We start from the raw sequence: 19375 nt of genomic DNA on the forward strand, positions 1-19375 counted from the left end.
ATTTCATCTGAGGATATTTCCTTTTTCACCATAGCCCTCTATGGGCTTCCAAATATCGCTTTGCCAATTCCACAAGAACTGTCTTAGCGAAAGGCTTCTTGAGAGGAAAGCTGTAACTCTGTGAGATGATTTCACAGAACACAAAGAAGTTTCTCAGAAAGCTTCTTTCTCTTTGTTATCGGAGGATATTTCCTTTGGCCCTATAGTCTTCAAAGGGATCCGAAATATCTGTTCTCAGATTCCACAGAAATTAGTCTAGCAAAGAGATCCACGAAATACATATGTAAATCTGTGAGATGAATTAGCAGAACAGTAAGCAGTTTCTCAGAAAGCTTCCTTCCAGATTTCATCTGAGGATATTTCCTTTTTCACCATAGCCCTCTATGGGTTTCCAAATATCACTTTGCCAATTCCACAAGAACTGTCTTAGCGAAAGGCTTCTTGAGGGGAAAGCTGTAACTCTGTGAGATGATTTCACAGAACACAAAGAAGTTTCTCAGAAAGCTTCTTTCTCTTTGTTATCGGAGGATATTTCCTTTGGCCCTATAGTCTTTAATGGGATCCGAAATATCTGCTCTCAGATTCCACAGAAATAAGGCTAGCAAAGAGATCCACGAAATACAGATGTAACTCTGTGAGATGAATTAACAGAACACTAAGCAGTTTCTCAGAAAGCTTCTTTCCAGATTTCATCTGAGGATATTTCCTTTTTCACCATAGCCCTCTAAGGGCTTCCAAATATCACTTTGCCAATTCCACAAGAACTGTCTTTGCGAAAGGCTTCTTGAGGGGAAAGCTGTAACTCTGTGAGATGATTTCACAGAACACAAAGAAGTTTCTCAGAAAGCTTCTTTCTCTTTGTTATCGGAGGATATTTCCTTTGGCCCTATAGTCTTCAATGGGATCCGAAATATCTGTTCTCAGATTCCACAGAAATAAGTCTAGCAAAGAGATCCACGAAATACAGATGTAACTCTGTGAGATGAATTAACAGAACACTAAGCAGTTTCTCAGAAAGCTTCTTTCCAGATTTCATCTGAGCATATTTCCTTTTTCACCATAGCCCTCTATGGGCTTCCAAATATCACTTTGCCAATTCCACAAGAACTGTCTTAGCGAAAGGCTTCTTGAGGGGAAAGCTGTAACTCTGTGAGATGATTTCACAGAACACAAAGAAGTTTCTCAGAAAGCTTCTTTCTCTTTGTTATCGGAGGATATTTCCTTTGGCCCTATAGTCTTCAAAGGGATCCGAAATATCTGTTCTCAGATTCCACAGAAATAAGTCTAGCAAAGAGATCCACGAAATACAGATGTAACTCTGTGAGATGAATTAACAGAACACTCAGCAGTTTCTCAGAAAGCTTCTTTCCAGATTTCATCTGAGGATATTTCCTTTTTCACCATAGCCCTCTATGGGCTTCCAAATATCACTTTGCCAATTCCACAAGAACTGTCTTAGCGAAAGGCTTCTTGAGGGGAAAGCTGTAACTCTGTGAGATGATTTCACAGAACACAAAGAAGTTTCTCAGAAAGCTTCTTTCTCTTTGTTATCGGAGGATATTTCCTTTGGCCCTGTAGTCTTCAATGGGATCCGATATATCTGTTCTCAGATTCCACAGAAATAAGGCTAGCAAAGAGATCCACGAAATACAGAGGTAACTCTGTGAGATGAATTAACAGAACACTAAGCAGTTTCTCAGAAAGGTTCTTTCCAGATTTCATCTGAGGATATTTCCTTTCTCACCATAGCCCTCTATGGGCTTCCAAATATCACTTTGCCAATTCCACAAGAACTGTCTTAGCGAAAGGCTTCTTGAAGGGAAAGCTGTAACTCTGTGAGATGATTTCACAGAACACAAAGAAGTTTCTCAGAAAGCTTCTTTCCCTTTGTTATCGGAGGATATTTCCTTTGGCCCTATAGTCTTCAATAGGATCCGAAATATCTGTTCTCAGATTCCACAGAAATAAGTCTAGCAAAGAGATCCACGAAATACAGATGTAACTCTGTGAGATGAATTAACAGAACACTCAGCAGTTTCTCAGAAAGCTTCTTTCCAGATTTCATCTGAGGATATTTCCTTTTTCACCATAGCCCTCTATGGGCTTCCAAATATCACTTTGCCAATTCCACGAGAACTGTCTTAGCGAAAGGCTTCTTGAGGGGAAAGCTGTAACTCTGTGAGATGATTTCACAGAACACAAAAAAGTTTCTCAGAAAGATTCTTTCTCTTTGTTATCGGAGGATATTTCCTTTGGCCCTATAGTCTTCAAAGGGATCCGAAATATCTTTTCTCAGATTCCACAGAAATAAGGCTAGCAAAGAGATCCACGAAATATAGATGTAACTCTGTGAGATGAATTAACAGAACACTCAGCAGTTTCTCAGAAAGCTTCCTTCCAGATTTCATCTGAGGATATTTCTTTTCTCACCATAGCCCTCTATGGGCTTCCAAATATCACTTTGCCAATTCCACAAGAACTGTCTTAGCGAAAGGCTTCTTGAAGGGAAAGCTGCAACTCTGTGAGATGATTTCACAGAACACAAAGAAGTTTCTCAGAAAGCTTCTTTCTCTTTGTTATCGGAGGATATTTCCTTTGGCCCTATAGTCTTCAATAGGATCCGACATATCTGTTCTCAGATTCCACAGAAATAAGTCTAGCAAGGAGATCCACGAAATACAGATGTAACTCTGTGAGATGAATTAACAGAACACTCAGCAGTTTCTCAGAAAGCTTCTTTCCAGATTTCATCTGAGGATATTTCCTTTTTCACCATAGCCCTCTATGGGCTTCCAAATATCACTTTGCCAATTCCACAAGAACTGTCTTAGCGAAAGGCTTCTTGAGGGGAAAGCTGTAACTCTGTGAGATGATTTCACAGAACACAAAGAAGTTTCTCAGAAAGCTTCTTTCTCTTTGTTATCGGAGGATATTTCCTTTGGCCCTATAGTCTTCAAAGGGATCCGAAATATCTGTTCTCAGATTCCACAGAAATAAGTGTAGCAAAGAGATCCACGAAATACAGATGTAACTCTGTGAGATGAATTAACAGAACACTCAGCAGTTCCTCAGAAAGCTTCTTTCCAGATTTCATCTGAGGATATTTCCTTTTTCACCATAGCCCTCTATGGGCTTCCAAATATCACTTTGCCAATTCCACAAGACCTGTCTTAGCTAAAGGCTTCTTGAGGGGAAAGCTGTAACTCTGTGAGATGATTTCACAGAACACAAAGAAGTTTCTCAGAAAGCTTCTTTCTCTTTGTTATCGGAGGATATTTCCTTTGGCCCTATAGTCTTCAATGGGATCCGAAATATCTGTTCTCAGATTCCACAGATATAAGGCTAGCAAAGAGATCCAGAAATACAGATGTAACTCTGTGAGATGAATTAACAGAACACTCAGCAGTTTCTCAGAAAGCTTCCTTCCAGATTTCATCTGAGGATATTTCCTTTTTCACCATAGCCCTCTATGGGCTTCCAAATATCACTTTGCCAATTCCACAAGAACTGTCTTAGCGAAAGGCTTCTTGAAGGGAAAGCTGTAACTCTGTGACATGATTTCACAGAACACAAAGAAGTTTCTCAGAAAGCTTCTTTCTCTTTGTTATCGGAGGATATTTCCTTTGGCCCTATAGTGTTCAACGGGATCCGAAATATCTGTTCTCAGATTCCAAAGAAATAAGGCTAGCAAAGAGATCCACGAAATAGAGATGTAACTCTGTGAGATGAATTAACAGAACACTCAGCAGTTTCTCAGAAAGCTTCCTTCCAGATTTCATCTGAGGATATTTCCTTTTTCACCATAGCCCTCTAAGGGCATCCAAATATCACTTTGCCAATTCCACAAGAACTGTCTTAGCGAAAGGCTTCTTGAGGGGAAAGCTGTAACTCTGTGAGATGATTTCACAGAACACAAAGAAGTTTCTCAGAAAGCTTCTTTCTCTTTTTTATCGGAGATTATTTCCTTTGGCCCTATAGTCTTCAATGGGATCCGAAATATCAGTACTCAGATTCCAAAGAAATAAGGCTAGCAAAGAGATCCACGAAATACAGATGTAACTCTGTGAGATGAATTAACAGAACACTAAGCAGTTTCTCAGAAAGCTTCTTTCCAGATTTCATCTGAGGATATTTCCTTTTTCACCATAGCCCTCTATGGGCTTCCAAATATCACTTTGCCAATTCCACAAGAACTGTCTTAGCGAAAGGCTTCTTGAGGGGAAATCTGTAACTCTGTGAGATGATTTCACAGAACACAAAGAAGTTTCTCAGTAAGCTTCTTTCTCTTTGTTATCGGAGGATATTTCCTTTGGCCCTATAGTGTTCAACGGGATCTGAAATATCTGTTCTCAGATTCCAAAGAAATGAGGCTAGCAAAGAGATCCACGAAATACAGATGTAACTCTGTGAGATGAATTAACAGAACACTCAGCAGTTTCTCAGAAAGCTTCCTTCCAGATTTCATCTGAGGATATTTCCTTTTTCACCGTAGCCCTCTATGGGCATCCAAATATCACTTTGCCAATTCCACAAGAACTGTCTTAGCGAAAGGCTTCTTGAGGGGAAAGCTGTAACTCTGTGAGATGATTTCACAGAACACAAAGAAGTTTCTCAGAAAGCTTCTTTCTCTTTGTTATAGGAGGATATTTCCTTTGGCCCTATAGTCTTCAATGGGATCCGATATATCTCTTCTCAGATTCCACAGAAATAAGGCTAGCAAAGAGATCCACGAAATACAGATGTAACTCTGTGAGATGAATTAACAGAACACTAAGCAGTTTCTCAGAAAGCTTCCTTCCAGATTTCATCTGAGGATATTTCCTTTCTCACCATAGCCCTCTATGGGCTTCCAAATATCACTTTGCCAATTCCACAAGAACTGTCTTAGCGAAAGGCTTCTTGAGGGGAAAGCTGTAACTCTGTGAGATGATTTCACAGAACACAAAGAGGTTTCTCAGAAAGCTTCTTTCTCTTTGTTATCGGAGGATATTTCCTTTGGCCCTATAGTCTTCCAAGGGATCCGAAATATCTGTTCTCAGATTCCAAAGAAATAAGGCTAGCAAAGAGATCCACGAAATACAGATGTAACTCTGTGAGATGAATTAACAGAACATTAAGAAGTTTCTCAGAAAGCTTCTTTCCAGATTTCATCTGAGGATATTTCCTTTTTCACCATAGCCCTCTATGGGCTTCCAAATATCGCTTTGCCAATTCCACAAGAACTGTCTTAGCGAAAGGCTTCTTGAGGGGAAAGCTGTAACTCTGTGAGATGATTTCACAGAACACAAAGAAGTTTCTCAGAAAGCTTCTTTCTCTTTGTTATCGGAGGATATTTCCTTTGGACCTATAGTCTTTAATGGGATCCGAAATATCTGCTCTCAGATTCCACAGAAATAAGGCTAGCAAAGAGATCCACGAAATACAGATGTAACTCTGTGAGATGAATTAACAGAACACTAAGCAGTTTCTCAGAAAGCTTCTTTCCAGATTTCATCTGAGGATATTTCCTTTTTCACCATAGCCCTCTAAGGGCTTCCAAATATCACTTTGCCAATACCACAAGAACTGTCTTTGCGAAAGGCTTCTTGAGGGGAAAGCTGTAACTCTGTGAGTTGATTTCACAGAACACAAAGAAGTTTCTCAGAAAGCTTCTTTCTCTTTGTTATCGGAGGATATTTCCTTTGGCCCTATAGTCTTCAATGGGATCCGAAATATCTGTTCTCAGATTCCACAGAAATAAGTCTAGCAAAGAGATCCACGAAATACAGATGTAACTCTGTGAGATGAATTAACAGAACACTAAGCAGTTTCTCAGAAAGCTTCTTTCCAGATTTCATCTGAGGATATTTCCTTTTTCACCATAGCCCTCTATGGGCTTCCAAATATCACTTTGCCAATTCCACAAGAACTGTCTTAGCGAAAGGCTTCTTGAGGGGAAAGCTGTAACTCTGTGAGATGATTTCACAGAACACAAAGAAGTTTCTCAGAAAGCTTCTTTCTCTTTGTTATCGGAGGATATTTCCTTTGGCCCTATAGTCTTCAATGGGATCCGAAATATCTGTTCTCAGATTCCACAGAAATAAGGCTAGCAAAGAGATCCACGAAATACAGATGTAACTCTGTGAGATGAATTAACAGAACACTAAGCAGTTTCTCAGAAAGCTTCTTTCCAGATTTCATCTGAGGATATTTCCTTTTTCACCATAGCCCTCTATGGGCTTCCAAATATCGCTTTGCCAATTCCACAAGAACTGTCTTAGCGAAAGGCTTCTTGAGAGGAAAGCGGTAACTCTGTGAGATGATTTCACAGAACACAAAGAAGTTTCTCAGAAAGCTTCTTTCTCTTTGTTATCGGAGGATATTTCCTTTGGCCCTATAGTCTTCAAAGGGATCCGAAATATCTGTTCTCAGATTCCACAGAAATTAGTCTAGCAAAGAGATCCACGAAATACAGATGTAAATCTGTGAGATGAATTAACAGAACAGTAAGCAGTTTCTCAGAAAGCTTCCTTCCAGATTTCATCTGAGGATATTTCCTTTTTCACCATAGCCCTCTATGGGTTTCCAAATATCACTTTGCCAATTCCACAAGAACTGTCTTAGCGAAAGGCTTCTTGAGGGGAAAGCTGTAACTCTGTGAGATGATTTCACAGAACACAAAGAAGTTTCTCAGAAAGCTTCTTTCTCTTTGTTATCGGAGGATATTTCCTTTGGCCCTATAGTCTTTAATGGGATCCGAAATATCTGCTCTCAGATTCCACAGAAATAAGGCTAGCAAAGAGATCCACGAAATACAGATGTAACTCTGTGAGATGAATTAACAGAACACTAAGCAGTTTCTCAGAAAGCTTCTTTCCAGATTTCATCTGAGGATATTTCCTTTTTCACCATAGCCCTCTAAGGGCTTCCAAATATCACTTTGCCAATTCCACAAGAACTGTCTTTGCGAAAGGCTTCTTGAGGGGAAAGCTGTAACTCTGTGAGATGATTTCACAGAACACAAAGAAGTTTCTCAGAAAGCTTCTTTCTCTTTGTTATCGGAGGATATTTCCTTTGGCCCTATAGTCTTCAATGGGATCCGAAATATCTGTTCTCAGATTCCACAGAAATAAGTCTAGCAAAGAGATCCACGAAATACAGATGTAACTCTGTGAGATGAATTAACAGAACACTAAGCAGTTTCTCAGAAAGCTTCTTTCCAGATTTCATCTGAGCATATTTCCTTTTTCACCATAGCCCTCTATGGGCTTCCAAATATCACTTTGCCAATTCCACAAGAACTGTCTTAGCGAAAGGCTTCTTGAGGGGAAAGCTGTAACTCTGTGAGATGATTTCACAGAACACAAAGAAGTTTCTCAGAAAGCTTCTTTCTCTTTGTTATCGGAGGATATTTCCTTTGGCCCTATAGTCTTCAAAGGGATCCGAAATATCTGTTCTCAGATTCCACAGAAATAAGTCTAGCAAAGAGATCCACGAAATACAGATGTAACTCTGTGAGATGAATTAACAGAACACTCAGCAGTTTCTCAGAAAGCTTCTTTCCAGATTTCATCTGAGGATATTTCCTTTTTCACCATAGCCCTCTATGGGCTTCCAAATATCACTTTGCCAATTCCACAAGAACTGTCTTAGCGAAAGGCTTCTTGAGGGGAAAGCTGTAACTCTGTGAGATGATTTCACAGAACACAAAGAAGTTTCTCAGAAAGCTTCTTTCTCTTTGTTATCGGAGGATATTTCCTTTGGCCCTATAGTCTTCAATGGGATCCGAAATATGTGTTCTCAGATTCCACAGAAATAAGGCTAGCAAAGAGATCCACGAAATACAGATGTAACTCTGTGAGATGAATTAACAGAACACTCAGCAGTTTCTCAGAAAGCTTCTTTCCAGATTTCATCTGAGGATATTTCCTTTTTCACCATAGCCCTCTATGGGCTTCCAAATATCACTTTGCCAATTCCACAAGAACTGTCTTAGCGAAAGGCTTCTTGAGGGGAAAGCTGTAACTCTGTGAGATGATTTCACAGAACACAAAGAAGTTTCTCAGAAAGCTTCTTTCTCTTTGTTATCGGAGGATATTTCCTTTGGCCCTGTAGTCTTCAATGGGATCCGATATATCTGTTCTCAGATTCCACAGAAATAAGGCTAGCAAAGAGATCCACGAAATACAGAGGTAACTCTGTGAGATGAATTAACAGAAAACTAAGCAGTTTCTCAGAAAGGTTCTTTCCAGATTTCATCTGAGGATATTTCCTTTTTCACCATAGCCCTCTATGGGCTTCCAAATATCACTTTGCCAATTCCACGAGAACTGTCTTAGCGAAAGGCTTCTTGAGGAGAAAGCTGTAACTCTGTGAGATGATTTCACAGAACACAAAGAAGTTTCTCAGAAAGCTTCTTTCTCTTTGTTATCGGAGGATATTTCCTTTGGCCCTATAGTCTTCAATGGGATCCGAAATATCTGTTCTCAGATTCCTCAGAAATAAGGCTAGCAAAGAGATCCACGAAATACTGATGTAACTCTGTGAGATGAATTAACAGAACACTCAGCAGTTTCTCAGAAAGCTTCCTTCCAGATTTCATCTGAGGATATTTCCTTTTTCACCATAGCCCTCTATGGGCTTCCAAATATCACTTTGCCAATTCCTCAAGAACTGTCTTAGCGAAAGGCTTCTTGAGGGTAAAGCTGTAACTCTGTGAGATGATTTCACAGAACACAAAGAAGTTTCTCAGAAAGCTTCTTTCTCTTTGTTATCGGAGATTATTTCCTTTGGCCCTATAGTCTTCAATGGGATCCGAAATATCTGTTCTCAGATTCCAAAGAAATAAGGCTAGCAAAGAGATCCACGAAATACAGATGTAAATCTGTGAGATGAATTAACTGAACAGTAAGCAGTTTCTCAGAAAGCTTCTTTCCAGATTTCATCTGAGGATATTTCCTTTTTCACCATAGTCCTCTATGGGTTTCCAAATATCACTTTGCCAATTCCACAAGAACTGTCTTAGCGAAAGGCTTCTTGAGGGGAAAGCTGTAACTCTGTGAGATGATTTCACAGAACACAAAGAAGTTTCTCAGTAAGCTTCTTTCTCTTTGTTATCGGAGGATATTTCCTTTGGCCCTATAGTCTTCAAAGGGATCCGAAATATCTGTTCTCAGATTCCACAGAAATAAGTCTAGCAAAGAGATCCACGAAATACAGATGTAACTCTGTGAGATGAATTAACAGAACACTAAGCAGTTTCACAGAAAGCTTCTTTCCAGATTTCATCTGAGGATATTTCCTTTTTCACCATAGCCCTCTATGGGCTTCCAAATATCACTTTGCCAATTCCACAAGAACTGTCTTAGCGAAAGGCTTCTTGAGGGGAAAGCTGTAACTCTGTGAGATGATTTCACAGAACACAAAGAAGTTTCTCAGAAAGCTTCTTTCTCTTTGTTATAGGAGGATATTTCCTTTGGCCCTATAGTCTTCAATGGGATCCGATATATCTCTTCTCAGATTCCATAGAAATAAGGCTCGCAAAGAGATCCACGAAATACAGATGTAACTCTGTGAGATGAATTAACAGAACACTCAGCAGTTTCTCAGAAAGCTTCTTTCCATATTTCATCTGAGGATATTTCCTTTCTCACCATAGGCCTCTATGGGCTTCCAAATATCACTTTGCCAATTCCACAAGAACTGTCTTAGCGAAAGGCTTCTTGAGGAGAAAGCTGAAACTCTGTGAGATGATTTCACAGAACACAAACAAGTTTCTCAGAAAGCTTCTTTCTCTTTGTTATCGGAGGATATTTCCTTTGGCACTGTAGTCTTCAATGGGATCCGAAATATCTGTTCTCAGATTCCACAGAAATAAGGCTAGCAAAGAGATCCACGAAATACAGATGTAACTCTGTGAGATGAATTAACAGAACACTCAGCAGTTTCTCAAGAAGCTTCTTTCCAGATTTCATCTGAGGATATCTCCTTTTTCACCATAGCCCTCTATGGGCTTCCAAATATCACTTTGCCAATTCCACAAGAACTGTCTTAGCGAAAGGCTTCTTGAGGGGAAAGCTGTAACTCTGTGAGATGATTTCACAGAACACAAAGAAGTTTCTCAGAAAGCTTCTTTCTCTTTGTTATCGGAGGATATTTCCTTTGGTCCTATAGTCTTCAAAGGGATCCGAAATATATGTTCATAGATTCCATAGAAATAAGTCTAGCAAAGAGATCCACGAAATACAGATGTAACTCTGTGAGATGAATTAACAGAACACTCAGCAGTTTCTCAGAAAGCTTCTTTCCAGATTTCATCTGAGGATATTTCCTTTTTCATCATAGCCCTCTATGGGCTTCCAAATATCACTTTGCCAATTCCACAAGAACTGTCTTAGCGAAAGTCTTCTTGAGGGGAAAGCTGTAACTCTGTCAGATGATTTCACAGAACACAAAGAAGTTTCTCAGAAAGCTTCTTTCTCTTTGTTATCGGAGGATATTTCCTTTGGCCCTGTAGTCTTCAATGGTATCCGAAATATCTGTTCTCAGATTCCACAGATATAAGGCTAGCAAAGAGATCCACGAAATACAGATGTAACTCTGTGAGATGAATTAACAGAACACTAAGCAGTTTCTCAGAAAGCTTCCTTCCAGATTTCATCTGAGGATATTTCCTTTTTCACCATAGCCCTCTATGGGCTTCCAAATATCACTTTGCCAATTCCACAAGAACTGTCTTAGCGAAAGGCTTCTTGAGGGGAAAGCTGTAACTCTGTGACATAATTTCACAGCACACAAAGAAGTTTCTCAGAAAGCTTCTTTCTCTTTGTTATCGGAGGATATTTCCTTTGGCCCTATAGTGTTCAACGGGATCCGAAATATCTGTTCTGAGATTCCAAAGAAATAAGGTAGCAAAGAGATCCACGAAATACAGATGTAACTCTGTGAGATGAATTAACAGAACACTAAGCAATTTCACAGAACTCTTCTTTCCAGATTTCATCTGGGGATATTTCCTTTTTCACCATAGCCCTCTATGGGCTTCCAAATATCACTTTGCCAATTCCACAAGAACTGTCTTAGCGAAAGGCTTCTTGAGGGGAAAGCTGTAACTCTGTGAGATGATTTCACGGAACACAAAGAAGTTTCTCAGAAAGCTTCTTTCTCTTTTTTATCAGAGATTATTTCCTTTGGCCCTATAGTCTTCAATGGGATCCGAAATATCTGTTCTCAGATTCCAAAGAAATAAGGCTAGCAAAGAGATCCACGAAATACGGATGTAACTCTGTGAGATGAATTAACAGAACACTAAGCAGTCTCTCAGAAAGCTTCTTTCCAGATTTCATCTGAGGATATTTCCTTTTTCACCATAGCCCTCTATGGGCTTCCAAATATCACTTTGCCAATTCCACAAGAACTGTCTTAGTGAAAGGCTTCTTGAGGGGAAAGCTGTAAATCTGTGAGATGATTTCACAGAACACAAAGAAGTTTCTCAGTAAGCTTCTTTCTCTTTGTTATCGGAGGATATTTCCTTTGGCCCTATAGTCTTCAAAGGGATCCGAAATATCTCTTCTCAGATTCCACAGAAATAAGTCTAGCAAAGAGATCCACGAAATACAGATGTAACTCTGTGAGATGAATTAACAGAACACTAAGCAGTTTCACAGAAAGCTTCTTTCCAGATTTCATCTGAGGATATTTCCTTTTTCACCATAGCCCTCTAAGGGCTTCCAAATATCACTTTGCCAATTCCACAAGAACTGTCTTAGCGAAAGGCTTCTTGAGGGGAAAGCTGTAACTCTGTGAGATGATTTCACAGAACACAAAGAAGTTTCTCAGAAAGCTTCTTTCTCTTTGTTATCGGAGGATATTTCCTTTGGCCCTATAGTCTTCAAAGGGATCCGATATATCTGTTCTCAGATTCCACAGAAATAAGGCTAGCAAAGAGATCCACGAAATACAGATGTAACTCTGTGAGATGAATTAACAGAACACTCAGCAGTTTCTCAGAAAGCTTCCTTCCAGATTTCATCTGAGGATATTTCCTTTTTCACCATAGCCCTCTATGGGCTTCCAAATATCACTTTGCCAATTCCACAAGAACTGTCTTAGCGAAAGGCTTCTTGAGGGGAAAGCTGTAACTCTGTGAGATGATTTCACAGAACACAAAGAAGTTTCTCAGAAAGCTTCTTTCTCTTTGTTATCGGAGGATATTTCCTTTGGCCCTATAGTGTTCAACGGGATCCGAAATATCTGTTCTCAGATTCCAAAGAAATAAGGCTAGCAAAGAGATCCACGAAATACAGATGTAACTCTGTGAGATGAATTAACAGAACACTAAGCAGTTTCACAGAAAGCTTCTTTCCAGATTTCATCTGAGGATATTTCCTTTTTCACCATAGCCCTCTATGGGCTTCCAAATATCACTTTGCCAATTCCACAAGAACTGTCTTAGCGAAAGGCTTCTTGAGGGGAAAGCTGTAACTCTGTGAGATGATTTCACAGAACACAAAGAAGTTTCTCAGAAAGCTTCTTTCTCTTTTTTATCGGAGATTATTTCCTTTGGCCCTATAGTCTTCAAAGGGATCCGAAATATCTGTTCTCAGATTCCACAGAAATAAGTCTAGCAAAGAGATCCACGAAATACAGATGTAACTCTGTGAGATGAATTAACAGAACACTAAGCAGTTTTACAGAAAGCTTCTTTCCAGATTTCATCTGAGGATATTTCCTTTTTCACCATAGCCCTCTATGGGCTTCCAAATATCACTTTGCCAATTCCACAAGAACTGTCTTAGCGAAAGGCTTCTTGAGGGGAAAGCTGTAACTCTGTGAGATGATTACACAGAACACAAAGAAGTTTCTCAGAAAGCTTCTTTCTCTTTGTTATCGGAGGATATTTCCTTTGGCCCTATAGTCTTCAATGGGATCCGATATATCAGTTCTCAGATACCACAGAAATAAGGCTAGCAAAGAGATCCACGAAATACAGATGTAACTCTGTGAGATGAATTAACAGAACACTAAGCAGTTTCTCAGAAAGCTTCTTTCCAGATTTCATCTGAGGATATTTCCTTTTTCACCATAGCCCTCTATGGGCTTCCAAATATCAGTTTGCCAATTCCACGAGAATTGTCTTAGCGAAAGGCGTCTTGAGGGGAAAGCTGTAACTCTGTGAGATGATTTCACAGAACACAAAGAAGTTTCTCAGAAAGCTTCTTTCTCTTTGTTATCGGAGGATATTTCCTTTGGCCCTATACTCTTCAATGGGATCCGAAATATCTGTTCTCAGATTCCACAGAAATAAGGCTAGCAAAGAGATCCACGAAATACAGATGTAACTCTGTGAGATGAATTAACAGAACACTCAGCAGTTTCTCAGTAAGCTTCCTTCCAGATTTCATCTGAGGATATTTCCTTTTTCACCATAGCCCTCTATGTGCTTCCAAATATCACTTTGCCAATTCCACAAGAACTGTCTTAGCGAACGGCTTCTTGAGGGGAAAGCTGTAACTCTGTGAGATGATTTCACAGAACAGAAAGAAGTTTCTCAGAAAGCTTCTTTCTCTTTGTTAGCGGAGGATATTTCCTTTGGCCCTATAGTCTTCAATGGGATCCGAAATATCTGTTCTCAGATTCCACAGAAATAAGGCTAGCAAAGAGATCCACGAAATACAGATGTAACTCTGTGAGATGAATTAACAGAACACTCAGCAGTTTCTCAGAAAGCTTCTTTCCAGATTTCATCTGAGGATATTTCCTTTTTCACCATCGCCCTCAACGGGCTTCCAAATATCACTTTGCCAATTCCACGAGAACTGTCTTAGCGAAAGGCTTCTTGAGGGGAAAGCTGTAACTCTGTCAGATGATTTCACAGAACACAAAGAAGTTTCTCAGAAAGCTTCTTTCTCTTTGTTATCGGAGGATATTTCCTTTGGCCCTATAGTCTTCAATGGGATCCGAAATATCTGTTCTCAGATTCCACAGATATAAGGCTAGCAAAGAGATCCACGAAATACAGATGTAACTCTGTGAGATGAATTAACAGAACACTAAGCAGTTTCTCAGAAAGCTTCCTTCCAGATTTCATCTGAGGATATTTCCTTTTTCACCATAGCCCTCTATGGGCTTCCAAATATCACTTTGCCAATTCCACAAGAACTGTCTTAGCGAAAGGCTTCTTGAGGGGAAAGCTGTAACTCTGTGACATAATTTCACAGAACACAAAGAAGTTTCTCAGAAAGCTTCTTTCTCTTTGTTATCGGAGGATATTTCCTTTGGCCCTATAGTGTTCAACGGGATCCGAAATATCTGTTCTGAGATTCCAAAGAAATAAGGTAGCAAAGAGATCCACGAAATACGAAATACAGATGTAACTCTGTGAGATGAATTAACAGAACACTAAGCAATTTCACAGAAAGCTTCTTTCCAGATTTCATCTGAGGATATTTCCTTTTTCACCATAGCCCTCTATGGGCTTCCAAATATCACTTTGCCAATTCCACAAGAACTGTCTTAGCGAAAGGCTTCTTGAGGGGAAAGCTGTAACTCTGTGAGATGATTTCACGGAACACAAAGAAGTTTCTCAGAAAGCTTCTTTCTCTTTTTTATCAGAGATTATTTCCTTTGGCCCTATAGTCTTCAATGGGATCCGAAATATCTGTTCTCAGATTCCAAAGAAATAAGGCTAGCAAAGAGATCCACGAAATACGGATGTAAATCTGTGAGATGAATTAACAGAACACTAAGCAGTCTCTCAGAAAGCTTCTTTCCAGATTTCATCTGAGGATATTTCCTTTTTCACCATAGCCCTCTATGGGCTTCCAAATATCACTTTGCCAATTCCACAAGAACTGTCTTAGTGAAAGGCTTCTTGAGGGGAAAGCTGTAAATCTGTGAGATGATTTCACAGAACACAAAGAAGTTTCTCAGTAAGCTTCTTTCTCTTTGTTATCGGAGGATATTTCCTTTGGCCCTATAGTCTTCAAAGGGATCCGAAATATCTCTTCTCAGATTCCACAGAAATAAGTCTAGCAAAGAGATCCACGAAATACAGATGTAACTCTGTGAGATGAATTAACAGAACACTAAGCAGTTTCACAGAAAGCTTCTTTCCAGATTTCATCTGAGGATATTTCCTTTTTCACCATAGCCCTCTATGGGCTTCCAAATATCACTTTGCCAATTCCACAAGAACTGTCTTAGCGAAAGGCTTCTTGAGGGGAAAGCTGTAACTCTGTGAGATGATTTCACAGAACACAAAGAAGTTTCTCAGAAAGCTTCTTTCTCTTTGTTATCGGAGGATATTTCCTTTGGCCCTATAGTCTTCAATGGTATCCGATATATCTCTTCTCAGATTCCACAGAAATAAGGCTAGCAAAGAGATCCACGAAATACAGATGTAACTCTGTGAGATGAATTAACAGAACACTCAGCAGTTTCTCAGAAAGCTTCCTTCCAGATTTCATCTGATGATATTTCCTTTCTCACCATAGCCCTCTAGGGGCTTCCAAATATCACTTTGCCAATTCCACAAGAACTGTCTTAGCGAAAGGCTTCTTGAGGGGAAAGCTGTAACTCTGTGAGATGATTTCACAGAACACAAAGAAGTTTCTCAGAAAGCTTCTTTCTCTTTGTTATCGGAGGATATTTCCTTTGGCCCTATAGTCTTCAAAGGGATCCGATATATCTGTTCTCAGATTCCACAGAAATAAGGCTAGCAAAGAGATCCACGAAATACAGATGTAACTCTGTGAGATGAATTAACAGAACACTCAGCAGTTTCTCAGAAAGCTTCCTTCCAGATTTCATCTGAGGATATTTCCTTTTTCACCATAGCCCTCTATGGGCTTCCAAATATCACTTTGCCAATTCCACACGAACTGTCTTAGCGAAAGGCTTCTTGAGGGGAAAGCTGTAACTCTGTGAGATGATTTCACAGAACACAAAGAAGTTTCTCAGAAAGCTTCTTTCTCTTTGTTATCGGAGGATATTTCCTTTGGCCCTATAGTGTTCAACGGGATCCGAAATATCTGTTCTCAGATTCCAAAGAAATAAGGCTAGCAAAGAGATCCACGAAATACAGATGTAACTCTGTGAGATGAATTAACAGAACACTAAGCAGTTTCACAGAAAGCTTCTTTCCAGATTTCATCTGAGGATATTTCCTTTTTCACCATAGCCCTCTATGGGCTTCCAAATATCACTTTGCCAATTCCACAAGAACTGTCTTAGCGAAAGGCTTCTTGAGGGGAAAGCTGTAACTCTGTGAGATGATTTCACAGAACACAAAGAAGTTTCTCAGAAAGCTTCTTTCTCTTTGTTATCGGAGGATATTTCCTTTGGCCCTATAGTCTTCAATGGGATCCGAAATATCTGTTCTCAGATTCCACAGAAATAAGTCTAGCAAAGAGATCCACGAAATACAGATGTAACTCTGTGAGATGAATTAACAGAACACTAAGCAGTTTCTCAGAAAGCTTCTTTCCAGATTTCATCTGAGCATATTTCCTTTTTCACCATAGCCCTCTATGGGCTTCCAAATATCACTTTGCCAATTCCACAAGAACTGTCTTAGCGAAAGGCTTCTTGAGGGGAAAGCTGTAACTCTGTGAGATGATTTCACAGAACACAAAGAAGTTTCTCAGAAAGCTTCTTTCTCTTTGTTATCGGAGGATATTTCCTTTGGCCCTATAGTCTTCAAAGGGATCCGAAATATCTGTTCTCAGATTCCACAGAAATAAGTCTAGCAAAGAGATCCACGAAATACAGATGTAACTCTGTGAGATGAATTAACAGAACACTCAGCAGTTTCTCAGAAAGCTTCTTTCCAGATTTCATCTGAGGATATTTCCTTTTTCACCATAGCCCTCTATGGGCTTCCAAATATCACTTTGCCAATTCCACAAGAACTGTCTTAGCGAAAGGCTTCTTGAGGGGAAAGCTGTAACTCTGTGAGATGATTTCACAGAACACAAAGAAGTTTCTCAGAAAGCTTCTTTCTCTTTGTTATCGGAGGATATTTCCTTTGGCCCTATAGTCTTCAATGGGATCCGAAATATGTGTTCTCAGATTCCACAGAAATAAGGCTAGCAAAGAGATCCACGAAATACAGATGTAACTCTGTGAGATGAATTAACAGAACACTCAGCAGTTTCTCAGAAAGCTTCTTTCCAGATTTCATCTGAGGATATTTCCTTTTTCACCATAGCCCTCTATGGGCTTCCAAATATCACTTTGCCAATTCCACAAGAACTGTCTTAGCGAAAGGCTTCTTGAGGGGAAAGCTGTAACTCTGTGAGATGATTTCACAGAACACAAAGAAGTTTCTCAGAAAGCTTCTTTCTCTTTGTTATCGGAGGATATTTCCTTTGGCCCTGTAGTCTTCAATGGGATCCGATATATCTGTTCTCAGATTCCACAGAAATAAGGCTAGCAAAGAGATCCACGAAATACAGAGGTAACTCTGTGAGATGAATTAACAGAACACTAAGCAGTTTCTCAGAAAGGTTCTTTCCAGATTTCATCTGAGGATATTTCCTTTTTCACCATAGCCCTCTATGGGCTTCCAAATATCACTTTGCCAATTCCACGAGAACTGTCTTAGCGAAAGGCTTCTTGAGGAGAAAGCTGTAACTCTGTGAGATGATTTCACAGAACACAAAGAAGTTTCTCAGAAAGCTTCTTTCTCTTTGTTATCGGAGGATATTTCCTTTGGCCCTATAGTCTTCAATGGGATCCTAAATATCTGTTCTCAGATTCCTCAGAAATAAGGCTAGCAAAGAGATCCACGAAATACAGATGTAACTCTGTGAGATGAATTAACAGAACACTCAGCAGTTTCTCAGAAAGCTTCCTTCCAGATTTCATCTGAGGATATTTCCTTTTTCACCATAGCCCTCTATGGGCTTCCAAATATCACTTTGCCAATACCACAAGAACTGTCTTAGCGAAAGGCTTCTTGAGGGGAAAGCTGTAACTCTGTTAGATGATTTCACAGAACACAAAGAAGTTTCTCAGAAAGCTTCTTTCTCTTTGTTATCGGAGATTATTTCCTTTGGCCCTATAGTCTTCAATGGGATCCGAAATATCTGTTCTCAGATTCCACAGAAATAAGTCTAGCAAAGAGATCCACGAAATACAGATGTAACTCTGTGAGATGAATTAACAGAACACTAAGCAGTTTCTCAGAAACCTTCTTTCCAGATTTCATCTGAGCATATTTCCTTTTTCACCATAGCCCTCTATGGGCTTCCAAATATCACTTTGCCAATTCCACAAGAACTGTCTTAGCGAAAGGCTTCTTGAGGGGAAAGCTGTAACTCTGTGAGATGATTTCACAGAACACAAAGAAGTTTCTCAGAAAGCTTCTTTCTCTTTGTTATCGGAGGATATTTCCTTTGGCCCTATAGTCTTCAAAGGGATCCGAAATATCTGTTCTCAGATTCCACAGAAATAAGTCTAGCAAAGAGATCCACGAAATACAGATGTAACTCTGTGAGATGAATTAACAGAACACTCAGCAGTTTCTCAGAAAGCTTCTTTCCAGATTTCATCTGAGGATATTTCCTTTTTCACCATAGCCCTCTATGGGCTTCCAAATATCACTTTGCCAATTCCACAAGAACTGTCTTAGCGAAAGGCTTCTTGAGGGGAAAGCTGTAACTCTGTGAGATGATTTCACAGAACACAAAGAAGTTTCTCAGAAAGCTTCTTTCTCTTTGTTATCGGAGGATATTTCCTTTGGCCCTGTAGTCTTCAATGGGATCCGATATATCTGTTCTCAGATTCCACAGAAATAAGGCTAGCAAAGAGATCCACGAAATACAGATGTAACTCTGTGAGATGAATTAACAGAACACTCAGCAGTTTCTCAGAAAGGTTCTTTCCAGATTTCATCTGAGGATATTTCCTTTTTCACCATAGCCCTCTATGGGCTTCCAAATATCACTTTGCCAATTCCACAAGAACTGTCTTAGCGAAAGGCTTCTTGAGGGGAAAGCTGTAACTCTGTGAGATGATTTCACAGAACACAAAGAAGTTTCTCAGAAAGCTTCTTTCTCTTTGTTATCGGAGGATATTTCCTTTGGCCCTGTAGTCTTCAATGGGATCCGATATATCTGTTCTCAGATTCCACAGAAATAAGGCTAGCAAAGAGATCCACGAAATACAGAGGTAACTCTGTGAGATGAATTAACAGAACACTAAGCAGTTTCTCAGAAAGGTTCTTTCCAGATTTCATCTGAGGATATTTCCTTTTTCACCATAGCCCTCTATGGGCTTCCAAATATCACTTTGCCAATTCCACGAGAACTGTCTTAGCGAAAGGCTTCTTGAGGAGAAAGCTGTAACTCTGTGAGATGATTTCACAGAACACAAAGAAGTTTCTCAGAAAGCT

The sequence above is a fragment of the Macaca mulatta genome, chromosome 19 (assembly GCF_049350105.2).
Source record: "Macaca mulatta isolate MMU2019108-1 chromosome 19, T2T-MMU8v2.0, whole genome shotgun sequence".
NCBI classification, from domain to species: Eukaryota; Metazoa; Chordata; class Mammalia; order Primates; family Cercopithecidae; genus Macaca; species Macaca mulatta.